At 38.5% G+C, this 19,814-nt stretch overlaps 1 protein-coding gene across 6 annotated transcripts in view; it reads left to right on the forward strand.

Annotated features, from left to right (window-relative positions):
* The window catches only part of LOC129759672 (GTPase-activating protein skywalker-like), a 150,365-nt gene that overhangs the window by 98,728 nt on the left and 31,823 nt on the right, over window positions 1-19,814 (forward strand). The window lies entirely within an intron of this gene.

The following is a 19,814-nucleotide window of genomic DNA, read 5'->3' on the forward strand; positions in this document are numbered from 1 at the left end:
TGGGCGGGACGAATAAAAGGAACAAAATAACGACGGCACCCGACAATCCGTATCTGACAGGACCCCGAATAAATTTAATCACAAAAGTCATTTCCTCCCCGGGGTAAAGATTTCCGAGAGCAAGCAACAAGGTACAACAGGGGCCATCTTTTTTTTCCTCTACATTGAAACATTAAATTTTGCTGCAGAGGTTTTCCGTGGCTCGCCGCCGCCCACGCAGAAAAAGAGCTGGGAGGGTCGGGAAAAATTTGAAATTACATTTCCCGTCATCTGCCGTCAGAAGCAGCCAGTCGTTTATTTTGCCGGGGTTTTCTTTTGACGCGATTGGTAGGATAGCCGTTGCACTAGAAGAGACGAGCTTTTTCGTGAAATATAATGTAGAAGAAATATTATGATAACCATGGCGATTGTTTTTCGTTCAACTTGGTGCTAAAATAACGGAGCTTGTCCTATTCGGATTTTTTTTTTCCCGGGAACTAACTCGAATGGTTGTGGTTGGGTTGTTTTTGGTGAAGCTAAGATTATTTCAGTTTTTACTTACTTACTTACTTAATGATCCCGCGCCGATCCTCCGGTGCATAGGGCCGTGGTAAAAGACCTCCACTGTTGACGATCCGGAGCCAGCGTCTTCACCTGGTCCCAGTCAAGATTCTCGTCGACAGTTCGGATTTCAGCGGCTAGACTTCGCCGCCACGAATTTCTGGGTCTGCCTCTTCTTCGATGACCTTCTGGATTCCAATCTAGCGCCTCTCTGCAAATCTCGTTTTCATCTCTTCGCAGCGTGTGCCCAATCCATCTCCACTTACGTTCCCGAATCTCGATTTCTAGCGCCTTTTGATGACACCGGCGATGTAGTTCCTCATTCGAGATCCAGTTGCCAGGCCACCAAGCGCGGATGATATTCCGCTGGCAGCGGTTTACAAATACTTGCAGTTTTCGCGTCGTTACCGCATATGTGCACCAAGTTTCGCACCCGTACAGCAATACGGATTTGACGTTTGAGTTGAAGATTCGGATTTTTGTTCGTAGAGAGATCTGGCGTGACCGCCAGATGTTTCGGAGACTCGCAAACGCAAATCGGGCCTTTCTGATCCGTGTTTCGATGTCTTTTCTGGTACCACCATCAGGCGTAATCTGGCTACCAAGATACTGGAAGCACTCCACTTTCTCAACTTGTTGCCCAGCTACCAGGAAACAGGAGGGATCTCCTGTGTTGATCTCCATCGACTTGGTCTTTCCGACATTGACTTTGAGACCTGCTGCCTTGGAACTTTCGGTGAGGTCGTCGAGTTTGCTCTGCATATCTGGTTGTGTTTGGGCGAGCAAAACAATATCGTCAGCCAGGTCAAGGTCGTTCAGTTGCTTCATTGTTGAAGGATTCCACGGCAATCCTCGGTTCGGTGCACAGTCAATCGATCCAATCAGAATCTCATCCATTACGATTAGAAAAAGTAGCGGTGATAGAATACATCCTTGTCTCACTCCAGCAGTTACCGGGATTGGTTCGGACAAGACACCGTCGTGCAAGACCTTGCACGAAAATGCCTCATACTGTGCTTCGATGAGATGGACTAGTTTCTCTGGGACCCCTCGTCGCCTTAGAGCCGCCCAGATGTTTTCATGGTTAAGTCGGTCAAATGCTTTTTCGAAATCAACGAACACCAGCAGAAGAGAGTCCTGGAATTCGTTGATTTGTTCCAGTATGATTCGGAGCGTTGTGATGTGGTCCACACATGATCGTCGAGATCGGAATCCAGCTTGTTGCCGTCGGAGTGTGGCGTCTATTTTCTCCTGGATCCTGTTCAGAATCACTTTGCAGAGTACTTTGAGGGTTGTACAGATCAACGTTATGCCTCGCCAGTTACCGCACTCTGTCAGGTCTCCTTTCTTCGGGACCTTTACGAGGATACCCTGCATCCAGTCGGCCGGGAATGTTGCAGTATCCCAGATGTCAGCGAAAAGACGGTGCAACATTTGTGCTGATAGGGCAGGGTCGGCTTTCAGCATTTCAGCAGGGATGCAATCGATCCCAGGTGCTTTGTTGGATTTCATGTTTTTGATTGCCGCTTCTATTTCAGCCAGCGAAGGCGCTTCCGAGTTGACGCCATTTATGCGACTTACTGTTGGCGCTTCGAGCTGCAGATTCTGTTGGCCATCGCTATTCGTGACTCGGAAGAGTTGTTCGAAGTGCTCAGTCCATCGTTTGAGCTGATCTGTTCGATCGGTCAATAACTGACCTGCTCGGTCTTTTAGCGGCATTCTTGCATTAGTCCTTGCACCACTGAGGCGGCGAGAAATGTCATAAAGTAATCGGATATCTCCATTGGCGGCGGCTCTTTCTCCCTCTTCGGCTAGGGAGTTTGTCCAGGCTCTCTTGTCTCGTCTACAAGCTCGTTTAACTGCCTTTTCCAGCTCCGCATATCGTAAGCGGGCGGCTGCTTTGGCTGACCCGGTACATGCCTGCTCAATTCCGACTTTCGCCTTTCTCCGATCATCGACCATCCTCCAAGTTTCATCCGACATCCATTCACTCCTTCTTCCACAAACTTTACCGAGAGTACCATGGCTCGTCGTGATAAAGGCATTCTTGATTCCACACCACTGTTCTTCGACTGTTCCGTCTGTCGGCAGCTCCGAGGCTCGGGATTCTAGCTGTTCAACGTATGCCCTTTTCACCTCTGGATTCTCCAACCGGCGGACGTCGTAACGACACCCGACTTTCTCCTCGCGCCGTTGGACACGTGCAACTCTCAGTCGTATCTCGCCAAGGACGAGGTGATGGTCAGATGCAATGTCTGCGCTTCGCTTGTTGCGGACATCAAGAAGGCTCCTTCTCCATTTTCGGCTGATGCAGATGTGGTCAATTTGATTTTCTGTTCGGCCATCTCGGGATACCCAAGTGACCTTATGTGCTGGTCGATGGGGGAAGAGCGATCCACCGATCACCATGTTGTTGTTGCCACAAAATTCTACAAACAGCTCTCCGTTTTCGCTCATCTGTCCTAGGCCATGGCGCCCCATGATGCGCTCAAGGTCCTGATTGTCGGAGCCAATCTTTGCGTTGAAGTCGCCCAAATGGATTTGAATGTCACCCTTCGGAATTCTCTCAACCACGCTGTTCAGTTGACTGTAAAACTGCTCTTTCTCCTGCAAGTCGGCAACGTCAGTTGGCGCATAACACTGGACCATTGTAAGGTTTCTAACCCGTGTTCTAAATCTGGCTACGATTATTCTTTCGTTTATCGGTTCCCATCTAATGAGGGCCGCGTAGGCCTGCGGGCTTAACAGGAAACCAACTCCTCGTTCCCGAGTAGCATGTTCTCCTCGTATGCCAGAGTAAAGCAGGACTTGCCCGGATTGTGTCTTGTGTTCTCCAGTATTAGGCCAACGGACTTCGCTCAGTCCCAGAATTTCAAGCTTGAGGCGGCTAGCCTCTCTAGCAAGTTGTTCCAGTTTGCCTTGTTGGGCAAGGGTTAAAACATTCCAAGTTCCAATTCGTGTCCGTGTTTTCATGCTAAAAGTCGTCGCCAAAGTTCCAGGTCGGTCATTTCTTTCGGATTCCGTAACAATTTCAAATCGGGAGCAGTAGGTTGTTAGCCTAAAGTCCCTATCCCGCGATGGGGCTGCCATCTTGGACATAGCTGGCGGGAGCCGCATTTCATAAATTCAGCCGCTTGCTACAAGACAGACGCTACGGTCCTCTACGGTTTTTACGGTCCTCTAAAACTTTAACCTTTTCTTCTTATCAAGTTTAACAATTTGAATTGTTAGAAATTTGAAAGGATGATAATTTGACCAGTTCATGACCATAGCTTGGGCCCAGATTTTTTATCTTTAAATGAATCGTTAAGCTAATATTCATAGCAGATCCGTATAATTTCTCCATGAAAATACTACTTCATAACGCTTGTGGTTCCAGTAACAGTGAAATCAAAGATGATTTTTATTTTGCCTTTTGCCTTAATTACAACTTTTCCCGCTTATGATGAATCAAATTACAAAAGAATGAACAACAGACATGTACTTACATGTCCAGGCTCAATTTTCCTGTATGTTTGGATAACGGGCCCCTATTAAGCCTATCCATTTTCTGAAGTTGTCATGTGAGAATCAATTTGGTGTTAATGTCGGCGAGTTGATGGTTACTATTTTCATAATCTGTTTAGAACAAGGTTGCCAGTTTGCCCGGTTTTATCCGGGTTTGCCCGGATATTCAATATAAAATTTGGAACAAGTCTCGCCCGGCCCGGTTGCCCGGATTTCATTGGAAAAACCCGGATTTTGCCCGGGTTTATTCTCTTATTCATTCTCAAATCACACTTTTACAAACAAACGAAATTTTGTGAGCAAGTTTCATAAAAATAATCATGACAAAGTTTTTGAAAGCCTAAAATACGATTTAAAATCTGTTGATAAATTTTGGGAAAAAAAATTTTTTTTTCCTAATTTTTGATAAGTAATTTTTAGGTTTTGACCAAATTTGCCAGGATATTTTGCCAGGATTTTGGTCGATCATATTGAAATCAAATGCCTGGATTTTGCCAGGTTTCTAGATAAAAATAGCTCGGTTTGCTCGGCGCGGATACGTGCTGAAAGAATTCTGGCAACCTTAGTTTAGAATGGTTTAGCCTAAACGTCTCACAATCGGCCTTTGAAGTGCTAATCAAGTTAACAGCTTATTCCATGTATAGAAGGGTCTTCGACGTTAAAATAAATAGCGTAGCTTAGAATGTAGATGATTATTTATAAGTTGTTAATGTCTTGAACCAATATTAAACCATGTAATAATAGTTTTGAATTTATCGACCAATGAGAGTTACTCACCAAACGGTGGCTCCAGAGAGCAGAAATATAAGTTCATCAAAGATTCCATGTTCACTACCGGCAAATCGTACTTTCTTTCGTCCTAAATTTTCAATTGTTTTTAACTGTTATGTTTGTCGACTACGGCTTTGATTGTTTTTCTTACCTTTGCTGAGTGTGTCCGATAAAGATATCAGTGATTAAAGAGCTTGTCACCCGTTTTTATTAGTGAAATCATCGATTGGTTTCACTCCTGCAGGCTATTGTCGGTCATCGCAACTGCTGTTGTTTTTGTTACTCGATTGACACAGATACTCGAACAGACTGCAGCTTGAGCACTGATACAAATCGTGAACTAAAAAGCACACGATTTGTCGAATTGAAATTTTTCCTCGATGAGATCAAACGACATGTCGTGTTTTATCAGGAAAAAGCATGCTTCAGTCATTGTAGAGGTCGGAAGTCTGAAAAAGATTTCTAGCTCTCGTGTGAACGTTTCGTCAAATCGAGCGAATCCCTTTCCGTCCCTCGATAGTCAGACGAATGAACGTCATTTATAACCTTCCAAGGGCATATCACGAGCCAATTGCAACCCCTGTTGTGTTAAACCCAGTTAGACCGATGAAGGTATTGCTAAAAGCACCCATGACCCAAAAGGAACATGGTAAAAATTGACCCCTCCATACTTCCGATTTACACAGTCTGAAAGCCGCGGGATTAGCCTTTGCGTCCATCTTGCGTTGCTCGATGCGTCCCATTGTTTCTGATTCTTGAGCATTGACGCTGCTCGTTGAGCTTTACGCACTCCTCTAACAGTTCTTGATACATAACATTCTTTATCCACCGCCAGAGTGACGTCGATGGGAATCATGCCCGCGTATGCACAGCAAACTCGCATGGCTATCAGTCGATGTGTACTCCGTACTTTGGATCTGTTGCGCTCGACCTCTAGGGCAGAGCACCAGGCCGCTTCTCCGTATCGTTGTTTCGATAGTACAACGCTCGCAAAGAGACGTCACTTGCTAATCTTTGGACCATGACAGTTCGCCATAATCCAGGCCGATGAGTCGATGACTTTCGACCCACTATCATAACAATATTTGACATATGCTACAAAACTTAAGCTGCTCTCGACCACTACTTCGGGGTATTACAGCTGCTGTTTCGAAGATGTGGTGTGTCCTTCCAACAGTGAACTCCATGTGCGGCACTCTTTTGTTGGTATTGACTCTTGAGTAGTATTTCGGTTTTAGGGTGGGCTATCTGAAGCTTGACACTTTCCATCCAGATGCCAACGCTTTCCACAGCTTCCGGTGCAAGGTCTTCTACCGCGTCGATTGTTTCGCCAGTGGTCATGAACATGATATCGTCTGCAAATCCGACTATCTGCACGCCTGCTGTTAGTTTCAGCGTTAACACCTTATTGTACATGGCATTCCAAAGCATAGGTCCAAGTATGGAACCCTGTGAAACACCCGATGTTAGAGCAGTAGATCATAACGTGAAGCGCTTTGGCAGTAGCTTCCCAGCTAGCGTTGTTGAAGGCATTTTCAACATCAATCGTCACAATGGCGCAATGACGAACACCTGTCCTCTTCTTCTGACATGAACGTTTCGCGTACTATGTCACCATTCGAATGACGTCCACTGTGGATCTCCCTTTCAGAAAACCGAACTGTCTGTTCGATAGTCCACTTTTAACCTCTATGCAGATAGTTAGTCTGATGAAGATTGTCCTCTCTATTAGTTTTCCAAGGGTATCCAACAGTCAAATTGGTATGTACGATGACGGATGCCCTGGGGGTTTTCCCGGATTCGGTAGTAATACCAGCTTCTCAGTTTTCCACAGATTTGGGCAATATCCCTCGTCGAGACACTTTTGTAACACCACTCTGAAGGTGTCTGAAGTAGTCTGTACCGTCACCTTTACCACTGAATTCAGGATTCAGTCCGGGCCTGTGACCTTTTTAATCTCAAGTTTCTTAGCGATGGCGACAAGTTCCTCATTCGTTACAGATTCAATGTCGTAGAATCACGCATCGAGCGAGGCTGTAGCCATTCCATCGAGCCATGCTGCAGGAAATATGCGCAACGATTTCATTCCATTTTTCCGGACACTTTTCGTTCGGCGACCTCGGGCCACCAAATCTCGCTAGTGCAATGGAAGATCATACCCGCTCTTGAGACTTGATATCAAACCTCTTACCGATTGGAGATTTGACCTTACCTTCTACGACTTCAGATCTTATCTCAATCATAGTTTTGGGGCGTTGCCCCCTCACGCAGTATGAGGATTACCTGAACGGGTCCATCTGACTTCTTGGATGTCTCGTACATACCAATCGAAATGCTGCTAGACTTCAATTGAGCGTGCAACCCGGCTTTCCACTCATAGTCTTTGGATAGAGTTGCTTAGGTCAACTTCTTTAAGTCTTCACCGATCTCCTCGTTTTTCAGCTTGAAATAGCATGGCAAATCTTCCGATTGTATCCAATTCGTTTGAAAATCCGCTTGAGATGGCGTCTGCCTGCTTCAACTCCCAGAAGAACTCCCCGGTATTCCAACTGGTTAGGTTTAGCTGTATCCAAAACCGATTTCCGTTTTCGCTATCATCTGCTGTTCTTTCTAAAGCCTCTCTGGCTCGTTAGAAACAGGCCTATTTTTCAAGCCCTTTCATCCACCTGCTTAGTAAGCTCTGTCATGTTAGCGATTTCGCCTCCACTACCACCATACGTACTCTTGAGTGTCGGTGATCTCATCAGGTCATTTCGTACCCAGGGTTCTCAGGTTTTGGCTTTCACCAACTTCTCTTCAATTTCTTACTCAAGGAGAGGAGTCCTGCTTTACGAGACCCATGCTCAGATCCAGAGATACAATCGACGCTTGCATCCACTAGATTTTCAGTTCAGCTATAGTTATTGTACCTCGAAATATTTTTCACAGCTCCATCTAATCATATTTTACAAAAAAAAATCTTTGCCAGTGTCAAAAGTGACAGGAAGAGGGAAGGCAATGTAGTTCTCTTAGTCGTACATCTTCAAGGTTTACAGCAGTGGTTTTCAAACTTTTTTCACTCATTGTCTCCTTTTGCAAAATTTTCAAGCTGTACGCCCCCCTTGGCAAATTTTTAGAAAATCTTTTTAATTAAATGATAATCTGGATCGTCGAAAACCTTCACCTGTTGGCTGTATGTTGTTGTAAAATTCATTCAAATTTATATGAGGCCCTCAGAGCTAAAGGAAAGTGTAAAAATGTTCGATTTTGATATAAAAAATGTCAAATAATTCTTCATATTTAAAACTATACTTCGTGATTTTTCAGATTTTTAGAATATTATTCACATTCTATTTCGTACGAAGGAAAAATGCAAATTTTCGAAAAAAAAATATATGGAAAATTACCAAACATAACAACTTAAAAGCATAGTTGCTCGAAATTAGCTTTTTACACTTACACCCTCTTGGCTCCTCCCTCCCACCTCTGGAGAAAATTTAAATTTAGATTGTTGGCCATCCCCTGGCTGCAAATGGTGAGCGATGTTGATATTGAATTCATTTTATTGGTAATTTATCTGGTTTTTGAATATTTTAGAATAAAGTCGATTTGTTTTACCAAGTTATAAGAAACTGGTTCCGAATGAAAAAAGTTCAGAAAATCAATTTTATTTTCAAAATATTTAGAACTATTGACAACTCTGTTATATTTTTGGTGTTCTATTAATTTTTGGCATTGTCAAGAATAAATCTTTTCAACGATGTATAAATATGTTGAGATCCAATGTAAGTTTTGACTGCTTTCTCAGATCTTGCGGTAGAAAACAAATTAACTTAAAAACCAACTTTCAACTTTTGCTTTGCTTGAACCGATTTTCAAAACTCAAATTTAAGTTTTTTCTGGCTAACTTAATTATCTTTTTCATAAAATATACTTAGTCCCTCAAAAATCTTAGCTCTTTAGAATATTGGAATGATAATTATAATGATTGAAATTTGCGTTTTGGATTCTATTGACACGAACGGCTTTGGAAGGTTTTTTTTTTTTTAATCGATTGAGTTAAAGATGAATAAATAAGAAATTGAATTAAAAAACCTCTAACCTAAAAAAAATCTTTCATATTTTCTTTCAGAGAAATCTATCATTAAATCACAGATGACGCCTTTTTACAGATTTTTTGAAGGTTTTTTTTTGTTCCGCAGATTTTTCGAGACAATACATATTATCATGCAGTGCCAACTAACTTTTTTTAGTATCACTTAAAATAATCTTACAAAACATTATCAACATGTAGAGCATATCAACATCTGTGACCATTTAAAAAAAAATCATTTCGATACATTTAAAAAAAATTATTGAGATACTAGAACATAAATTTGCTTGCAGCTCTCTGAAATTAATGATATTTTAGTCTTGAACCTAATGTTTAGTAATCAAAAATGAGCTTTTTTTTTATAAAAACAGGAAAAATTGAGGTTTTTTTTCTTCGAATTTTTTTTAAACTTTCTTCCAGGTGAATTAATCACTTTTTTCTTTCAAGAATTTGATAGATCATCAAAAAATAAAAAAAAAATGTTGCGAAGACATCAAATGTCTACCGTTTACCGTTTGTCCGCAAATAATTTTGATCGCTTATAAGGCTCATTTACCCCTGTGTGCGCCCCCTAGAAGCTCTCAACGCCCCCAAACGGGCGGTAGGGACCACTGTGAAAACCACTGGTTTACAGTTACTCAACGTCCCAAATCGTGTAGATTAAGGTGTCCAAAATTGGATAACGTTTGCCTGCTGAAGGTACAAAATTCCTCTTAAAATAATTTATCGCTGTGCTACGGCTTTGCTACAACATCTACAGGGCGTCCCATTATGTCTAAGAACGATTTAAAATGAACAGTATAAACGTAATTAAGGAACAAATAATTTTTTTTACGTTTAGGTTCTTTACAGTATTTTTTACAGTGCATCAATAAAAAAATAAGATTTTTGTCACTCGTAAGCCAAATATCGAATTTTTTTATCGTCATTGAAGACTGCTCAGACTGATTTGCGATGATTTTGGCTACTTTTTTTCTAGTATTTTGAGAATTTTTCGATAGAATCTGCAGGATTCACATGTTTTCTCAAAAAAAGATTTGGTAAGGGCCCAAAAAGTTCCGATTGATCTCGCTTGAGGACTATTCAACGGATTCTTCTCCTTTGGTATGATCTGACTTTGATGGATTTGTACCAAGCCATCGTGTCTCTTGAGTAGTGAACTGATGCCAAATCCGGCCAAAACAGTACTGGGTGATCAATGAACTGATCGTGCTGGCGGATTATGAGCAGCAGGCGATGGTACAAGCACTCTTGAACGTAAACAGCTGTATTATTTGTGTCAGTAGACACAAACGGCTTGGAATGCATGCCACATATAGCTACTCAAACCGTTGCCTTTTTACCGTTTTTTCGATAGAAATTTATGTCTTCGACTCATCGATATTTTGGCCACCCTGATTAGTGTAATACTGGTAACCATAGCGTTTTGTGATCAAACTTGCAATAGGTTTCGCGGCGATGGTAACGGACACCGATTTTCCACACAGCAGTTGATCATAGAATCTTATCAGTGATATAATTAACGAGCTCCTGATTTGACTCGGCTTTGGCTTCTTCTGCTTATCATGTCTTTTTAGACTTTCAGGCTACGATGGGCAGTACCGGTAGCTGATCCACGCTTTTGGCCACATCCTGAACTAAGACAGTTCCCTCACCGGCGACCCGGTTTCCGCCAAGAACAATCTGGCTTAGTTTTCGAAAAAAAAAACCATTTTTTAATGCATACATTACAAGGGTGACATCCAAGAGGATCATGTCGAATTTAGCAAACCGATCAAATACATTTTGTAAATTGGCTCAAAAAACTGACCTATGCAAAATTTCATCTCAATCAGACTTGACTAAGGGGTGCCTCAAAGCACTCAAAGTTTCGGTGTTTTGACCCTCAAAAATCACCAAAGAAGTAACCAAGGGAAATTAAAAAAACTGACGATTTTGTGCAATTTTTTTTTCGAGATGACATCATATATGGTTGATTTATGCATTTCTAAGTCATTTGTGATAAAAATTAAGATTTCGATTTTTCCGAATTTTTTTTTTAGGCTTTGATGATTTTGGAATTTTAAAGTTGATTTTTTCCAGAATTTTTTTTTTCTCCGAAATAATTTTAGCTTTTTATGCATTTTTAAGTCATTTGGCATCAAAAGTAAAATTTAGATTTTTTCCAATTTTCTTTGGTCTCCCCTTTGGTGATAGGTTTCGATAGTCAAAACATCGTTGAGAGCTTTGCGGCATTAAGTCCGATTGAGCTGAAATTTTGCACAGGTCAGATTTTGGGCCAATCTACAAAATGGTTATGATCGCTTTTCCAAATTCGATCATGATTTTTTTTCCCCATACATCCGTTGCCATCCTTACATACACTGTACACCATACAGTATAGTTAGTGCGCAAAACTTCAAGATCTACAGTACCGTTCATAATTGTATAGAAATTGGAAGCACGCGCACTGTCACTTCGTCTTTAAACTTCCATAACTTTTGACTCTGATGATATTTTTTGATCAAATTTCCTGCGTTAGATAGATCAACTATCACACTATTATATCACAAAATTTAAGCTTTCTGGAGTTTGTGTGGCCTGAGATACAGTAATTCTACGAAAATCGGACTTTTTGGACTTTTCTCATTCATACTGCAATATCTCAGGAACTACACTACATTTTTTGTTGAAATTTTGCAGAGTGATTGTTGAAATATAAAGTAAGCATGTCTGAAGTTTTTGGAAAGTTTTATCGGTGGGATCAATAGTTACGGGAGGTACAATTTTTCAGACATGAACCTAAAAATGCGATTTCTATAGAATTTTGGACGATTCATGAGAACATAATCGTTTCCATCCTCAAATCAGTCAAAAAATGTCTGGCAAAAGCAATGATGAAATGAAAAAATGAAATTAAAGATCTATTTGTGTTTTGAAATCAAAATCTCGCAATATTGTTTTGATTTTTTGGTTGAAATAGATTTACTGGTTGTTAAACATAAAATAGGAGTTTCCTATGAAAACAATCGTCCAAAAAACAATCCTCCCGTAACTTTTGATCCCATCGATAAAACTTTTCAAAATCTTCAGAGTTGATAGCTTTACATTTCAATAATCACTCTGCAAAATTTGAATAAAAAATGTAGCGTAGTTTCTGAGATATTACAGTTTGAATGAGAAAAGTCCAAAAAGTCCGATTTTCGTAGAATTACTGTATCTCAGGCCACACAAACTCCAGAAAGCTCAAATTTTGTGATATAATAGTGTGATAGTTGATCTATCTAACGCAGAAAGTTTGATCAAAAAACATCATCAGAGTCAAAAGTTATGGAAGTTCAAAGTCGAAGTGACAGTGTGCTTGCTTCCAATTTCTATACAATTATGAACGGTACTGTACATCAAGATCAATTCCTTTATTTCAGATTTTTTTTTCAAATCTTTATGACACCTGCATTTGAAACAACAAGCTACATCAGAATACACTTCAGTACGCTTGTTATGTCAAACTAGGCACTTACGGGGCGATAAGCTTCCTATGTCTGTTTTGTTTTTATTAATTTGCACAATATTATCAAACAACTTGAAACGCCCTCGATCGACCTTTGGTAGAATCGATTACTCCATTTCTAAGCGTCATTCGATTTTAAGGTAGAATGTTCGGTTTAAAGCTTTGAAATTAATATTGAAACTTAAATCATTGGAAATTCAAGCGTTTAAAACCTCTTTGATACACTGTGTTTCCAATAACATATCAGAAAGTTTATCACTGTCGTCATTCTGGAACGGTCAACTATCGGTGCTTCCCCACGCTGACTGGGGACAGACAGACAGAGTCCACCTTTGCGAGTTTACCAATTCAATCAACATCTGGCTGAGAATGAGTGACTCGGTTACGATGCATGTGACAGAACCCACTCGTTTGTTTTGCTCCTGCTTGCTGGGCGCTCCGGACAGGGTGTTCCGGATTTGTCTGTCAAGAATCTCTATTTTCGATCTGCATTCAATGTAAAATTCTTTCTTAAAGCTGTATAAAATACATTTAAAAAATTTTCAAGACTGCTACTACTGTACTGATTTTTTACTTAGCCTTGCAAATTAAAGTTCTATGTGTTCGTTTACAAAAAAATATTCTTCTTAAAAAAACGAATGCTTCAAAAAAAAAAAGGTTTATTTACTCCGGAACACCCTTTCCACATCACACCAACTTATCTGCCGCTCATAGCAAGTCCGTCCCATTTGCGTTTTTGTTGAAGTGAGAAAAATGGCATTGAAAAATCGTAAAAAGTCCAACGCTAATTCGGCACTTGTATACGTTTTTTATCAAAATAATCAACAGAATCTGTCACTGCTACGGCCAATGAAAGATTTTCGCTTTATAAGGATTATTTTTTTTGTTTTGATTCTGTTGAAAATCATTTGCTGGGCCCTTATGGCTGTGGGACCGACTTGCGATGATTTATGCCATATGAGACCGACTTGCGATCATTTGTTCAATGGGACAAAATTTCTTGAGGTTTTTTTCGATGTTCATCAGAACAAAGTACTAAAAAAAAGTTTTCTCTTGAAACTACAGATGAAACTAAAGTGTTTCCAGCGATAAACTGAAAAATGATGAAAACGCAAATGGGACGGACTTGCTATGAGCGGCAGTTATCTAATCGTCAAAATCCCCAACCGTTTCCAGCCTTCCGCTGTTGGTCGTGATTGCGTCTTATATAGAATATAATCAACAAACCACCTCACATAGCTTGGATGCAAATCGGTTCACATTGGTTCGGAAAACATTTCTTCCTGCCTCGAGTATTTATTTGGTTTGGTTTCGATGCGGGCAGTATGGTCCAACTTCAAGTTAGCTGTCTTTTTGTTGTTGTGTAGCCTGTTCGATCCAATTCGAGCCGGTTCCATTCCCGGTTGCTGATTTCACTTGGATTAGTTCATGCATCCAAGAATGAAGTGATGGGAAATTTCTGAGCTTTATGAGCATATTTTCATTTTGCATTGTGAGTGAGAACATCTGGAAGAGTGTCCATCACTGATGAGAGCATCTTTCATTTAACTTGGAAAACTTGTTTATTGGAAATTATTAACGTTCAATCCAAACCTTTCTAGAGTAAATTTTCCTCTCATTCTCTAGTCAGAGCACAATGGCAGATTTGTGGTTTTGCGGTTAATGCAGAAATTTATGCGGTCGGCTAGCTGTTTATTACGCTATTAGTAGGAGCACCAATTTTCGCTTAGACCGCAACTTAACCAAGAATTGTTGAAGCCATCGATGGTGAAAATAAGTCTGTTAAAGAAGAGAATCATCTATATTAATTAGACTTGTTTACGATCCTAGTCTGTTGCAGTATTACTCGGAACAGAAGGTTTTCTACTGGCGATTTATTTTGCGATGTACGATGAAGTTTAATAACTACTTTTGTTTATGGGCCTATTAAAAATCAGTTTCAATGTCAGTAATTAACTTGGTATTTAGTTGAGCTATTGCTCAATAAATTCGAAGCTTTTCAGAACTATAAAATACAAAAGTGTCGGAAAAACCGTAACTAAGAAGGTTAATCCACTGAAAAGAACTCAGCTCAAGTTAACAATTAAAATAAAATTGTTGTTCCAAAAATTTAACTCACCATTTTAGGCTACCTTAAACTGAGAGAACTTTGATCGCCACGATAACAAGTATAAAATATCTTATTTCTAGCATTTTTAACTTTTGTGCCCTTTTTTTGATAATATTCTTCGCCCTGGAACTCTTACAAAATTAAAAAGTAAAGGGGCAAATATAGATGTGCAATAGACTGAGTCGATTTGGGGTCATTTTTGAATTTCTCAATCCCTGGGGTCTTAAAAGCTTCGTTTTGGTCCAAAACTCATTCATGATTTGTTGCAGAATGTTTAAGTAAAGTTTACATGAGTAAATTTGAACTTTAAGGTTTGTATGGGAAAATTGAATATTTTGTACTAAATAATCAACATCATTTTTGTTTCTTCTAAGAAACCGAGCCTGCTTATGGTTTTTGTGCCAGTTTATAAATTCTTCGAAGAAAATTTTCCTCTGAACAACTTTGTAGAAGACCGTAGCTTCGTATCTATTAAGACAAAAAAGCTATTAGCTGATCAACAGGGGTATGTCTTTTGGTATTGATAAACAATAAATTCAATTGACACCGCTGCTTATGCTCCGCGAAGTATTGCATGAAAAGTGGTCATGCTATACCTCGCTAGGCACCCAGCAGTGGTGTCAATTGAATTTATTGTTTATCAATGCCAAAAGACATACCCCTGTTAAACAGCTAATAACGATGGTCAATCTTATTGTGCGTTAGTAAAAGCGTATTGTCCGGCCTATTTCATGTTGGATTGCACTGTGATTATATATAATTTGTGATTTTGTTGAAACAAAGTGTTGTAAAATCTTCCTTACATAATTCAATTTAAAATTTTAAATTTCTACACACAAGTACTTTAAGGCGGTACGGTTGTTATAACATAGTTTCTTCTTGCGTTGTTTTCTGGCTATCGGTATTTTTGCATTTGGTTTTGTTGATACTTACGGTTGCGGCGGATCCACATTGCTGCCGTTTGCAGCAGAACCAATACATTGTTTGTTTTGGTTCCTCTTGCTTGTTGTTCAATTCGCAATCGAGAACAATAGATCAATGATTGCTGATGACAGGTGATGATGATAAACGCGGTACAAATGTTTACATCATCACACGGTTAGGCGAGACTACTCAAATTGGGTTCGTGGTAACACAACAGTGTTGCCAGATATTCTGGGTGAGAATATCAAAGTACTCATTGAGGAATGAGTACTTTCCCGGTTAGGGAATATAAGAAGTGGAAAGTGACAATTAGCTATCGCTAATTAATATAGTTGTATTCTACTGACCTCACAGACGAAACATGAATAAAGATAACTCTATTCCACCACTGAAACCTGCGTTTTCAACAGTTTTTTTTGGCTATCGGTATTTCTGACATTTGACACTGACCATTTTGTAAGTAGGGCTAGGAATAAGCTTTTAAAACACAAATCGTTACACTTCACAAACCTCACAAATTGTAGTGAATCCCTGATGAAGGTGTTATACGACACCGAAACGTAGGATTAACATAATTTTTTGTAAGAAACTGGACTGATTTGCCGATAATAAATTCAACAGCTAATAACTTTTTTGTCTAAAAGATGCGAAGCTACTGTATTCGACGAAGTTTTTCAGCGGACAATTTCCTTTAAAGAAGAAACAAAAATGATGTTGATTTTTCAGTACAAAATATTCAATTTTCCCATACAACTTCAAAGTTCAAATTTACTCATGTAAACTTTACTTAAACATTCTACAAAAAATCATGGATGAGTTTTGGACCAAAACGAAGCTTTTAAGACCCCAGGGTTTGAGAAATTCAAAAATGACCCCAAATCGACTCAGTCTAATGTGCAATGTACGATTCTGAAGGTCCTGATGATTCACAGGGAATTTCGTCGCGTCGCGCGGAGAAAACTAGGAATTTCAGCACATCACTGGGGAAATGGTCATATTTGGAAATTTTTAAAAGGAATTCAAAAATATTATTTTATTATTTGCTCAATGTAAGAGTACTTTTCGGAAGTCTCGATAAAGATTTACCACATAATTTATGAGTCATAAACATTTATTTTCTTACATTAGTCAACAAACTAAAACGTGTTTTTTCCCTTTATGTGCTACACTGCCGTTGGAAGCATAATTGTCACATGTTACAAAAAGGCAAAGCGATAAAAACGCAGTCAAAGTTTCACAGAAACAGTTTGCTGTTATTGCACAGTTTCCCTATTTTTGTTGACTTCAATGCCGTAGATCTCTAAAGTATACTCCTATCAAATGAGCCTCGATCAAATTTTTCGAAAATGAACTGTTTTTTCAATGAAAATCCTTGTGTGACATTTATGCCGCGAAATTCTATGAAAAGTCGAAAAATGGACGCATATTTGTCACACCACGAACATTTTCCCAGTAGTTGTTTTGTTTAGCATTTCGTGTATGGCTCTTGTGTTTTATTCGTGAATGAAAGCTTAAATTGATAAAATCAGGTCAGAATCTGAATATTTGAAAGCGTACATTTTCTGGTGACAAACATAAAGTATTTAACGGGTTTGATCAATAAAACGGCACGGGGGAGCAGCTAGTTGCGGCAGCTCACTCACTCTACAGGAAGCAACATTTCTTCAACTAATTGTCGGCTGCCGTGCTGAAAATTTCGCAACCGCAAGAGAAGCGATACCAGAAAAGAACAATCAATCCGTTTGAAGTGAATACGGTCCTGGGACAAGTTCCGGAAGAAGTAACTCTGGCGGAATAGTTCGTAAACATTAAAAAACAGACATCTCCGGTATTTTGCGAGGTGCATCAAAATAAAAAACTCAAAGCAAAACCAAAAAAGAAATGGTCTGCTAAAAGCACCGACAATCACATATGGCCATCCTGGACAATTGTGGATTACAGTCCACGGCGCCGGAAGTGTAATAATTTGACTAATGTTGTGAAGCGGGTTACGTTTACGTGCACTCTTCAAAGCGCCAGCAACGAACCCGAATTAATTGGTAGTTTTTTTTACATATGCAAGGATGTCGCGAAAACAGTGACCCTTTCCCCCCTTTATATCCTCGTGATCCCCTCCCGACTGCCAAGGACGCGTATGCCAAGTTAGGTGAAAATCTATTTAGAAGTTCCGAAGTTATAATACGTTCATTTCTTGAGTGTGACAAATATGCGTCCAATCGTCTCAGTGTGACAGTTATGCGTCCATTTGTCCCAGTGTGATAATTTGACTTTGAATTTTTCTTGAAATTTCTAGAATAAACTTTATGTTTCGACGAGAAATTTCAATAGTACGTATCAAATTATGACGATTGGCATCAAAAAGTCAAAAACGTCGAAATGTCACATGTGACAATTATGCGTCCAACGGCAGTATAGTTCTGACGACCAGTTTTAGTTTTCGATTTAAAATGATTCAGTGTTTGATATATGTACATAAGGATGGCAGCCAAATGCATCATGTCGAATTTTGAAAACCAACCATAAATATTTTATAAATTGACCCAAAAAACGGACCAGTACCAAATTTCAACTCAATCGGACTTGATTTAGGGGTGTCCCAATACACAGTTTCTAAGGAGGGACCAAAAGAAATCGGAAAAAGCGGCATTTTTATTTTGATGCCAAATGGATTAGAAGGAAGTAATCTTATGTTATCTCGAAAACAAAATTTTCGGTCAAAATCAACTTCAAAATTTTAATAATTCCCAAAGGGGAAACATCAGAATTTCGAAAGTAAATTTCACCTAGCATGATTTTCATAATTCGGAATAAGATGAAAATTTAAAGTTCGAATACTGATATACAATTAAAAAAAAACCCGATTCAGTAGATGAGAAACGAAATAACATTTTAGAATTCCTAGAAAGAATACGATTCATTGGAATCGTATCTCAAAATTTCAATAGCTCTCATTATCAATTGACATAAAACTTGATTTCTGATTTAATCCGAAATAAAAATTTCAAATTTCATTTCAAATTTCAGGATTCAGAAGCCAGAGCCAGTGAAATTTAGTGTGAGAGTAGGAAAAACATTTTTTTCGACTGTAGTCGTTTTAACATTTCAATGGCATCCGCGACTTTATATCAACGTTACAGTTGGCGGACAGTTTTTAGAAAACTTATCCGATACAGTGACGGGCAATCGATTTGAGGTATCAAATTCAGTGTGAGGGGCTGGCAAAAGGGGTCGTCCATATTAAATTTTCAGTATCTTTGTGATATTGACGTTTTTATTCATCGGATTGGTATGAAAATTTGCACATAGGAGTTATTAGGGACGAACAACTGATTTTACTTATCCAAACCAAAATCAGGGATCGGTCAAAGGGGTCGTCCATATTAACTATTCACTGTTGATGCGATATTGTCGTTATTATACATCGGATTCAGACAAAAATTGGTACACGAGAGTTTTGAAAGACGGGCAATAGATTTCAGATATTAAATTCAGTGTACGGGGCCGGCAAAGGGGGTCGTCCATATTAACCTTTCAATATTTTTGCTATATCGTCAAAATTATGCATCGGATTGGGATGAAACTTTGCACACGGTTAATTTCAGGGAAGTGCAATCGGTTTCAGATGTCAAATATTTTGCCAGGGGTCGACGAAAGGGGTTGTCCATATAGATTAATTTTTCACTGTTTTAGCAATATTGAGCAATATTCAACGGATTGCTTTGAAAATTGGCACACGGGAGTTTTGAGGGAAGGGCAATCGATTTCAGATTGTATAAAAGGCCACCGAAAGGGGTTTAACTTTTTGGCAATGATTGCGTTGTTATGCAACGATTGAGTCGATATTTATTTCGTGGTTTTTTTTGGCACGGTCAATTGATTCCTGATTTCAAATTTAGTAGCTGACGACAGACAAAGTGGTCGTTCAATATTTTTGCATATATTACTTAACAATGAATATATATATATATATATATATATATATATATATATATATATATATATATATATATATATATATATATATATATATATATATATATATATATATATATATATATATATATATATATTTATATATGTATATAAATATATATATATATATATATATATATATATATATATATATATATATATATATATATATATATATATTTATATACATATATAAATATATATATATATATATATATATTTATATATATATATATATATAAATATATATATATATATATATATATATAAATATATATATATATATATATATATATAAATATATATATATATATATTTATATATATATATATATATTTATATATATATATATATAAATATATATATATATATATATAAATATATATATATATATATATATATATATATATATATATATATATATATAT

The sequence above is a fragment of the Uranotaenia lowii genome, unplaced genomic scaffold, assembly GCF_029784155.1.
Source record: "Uranotaenia lowii strain MFRU-FL unplaced genomic scaffold, ASM2978415v1 HiC_scaffold_24, whole genome shotgun sequence".
NCBI lineage: Eukaryota > Metazoa > Arthropoda > Insecta > Diptera > Culicidae > Uranotaenia > Uranotaenia lowii.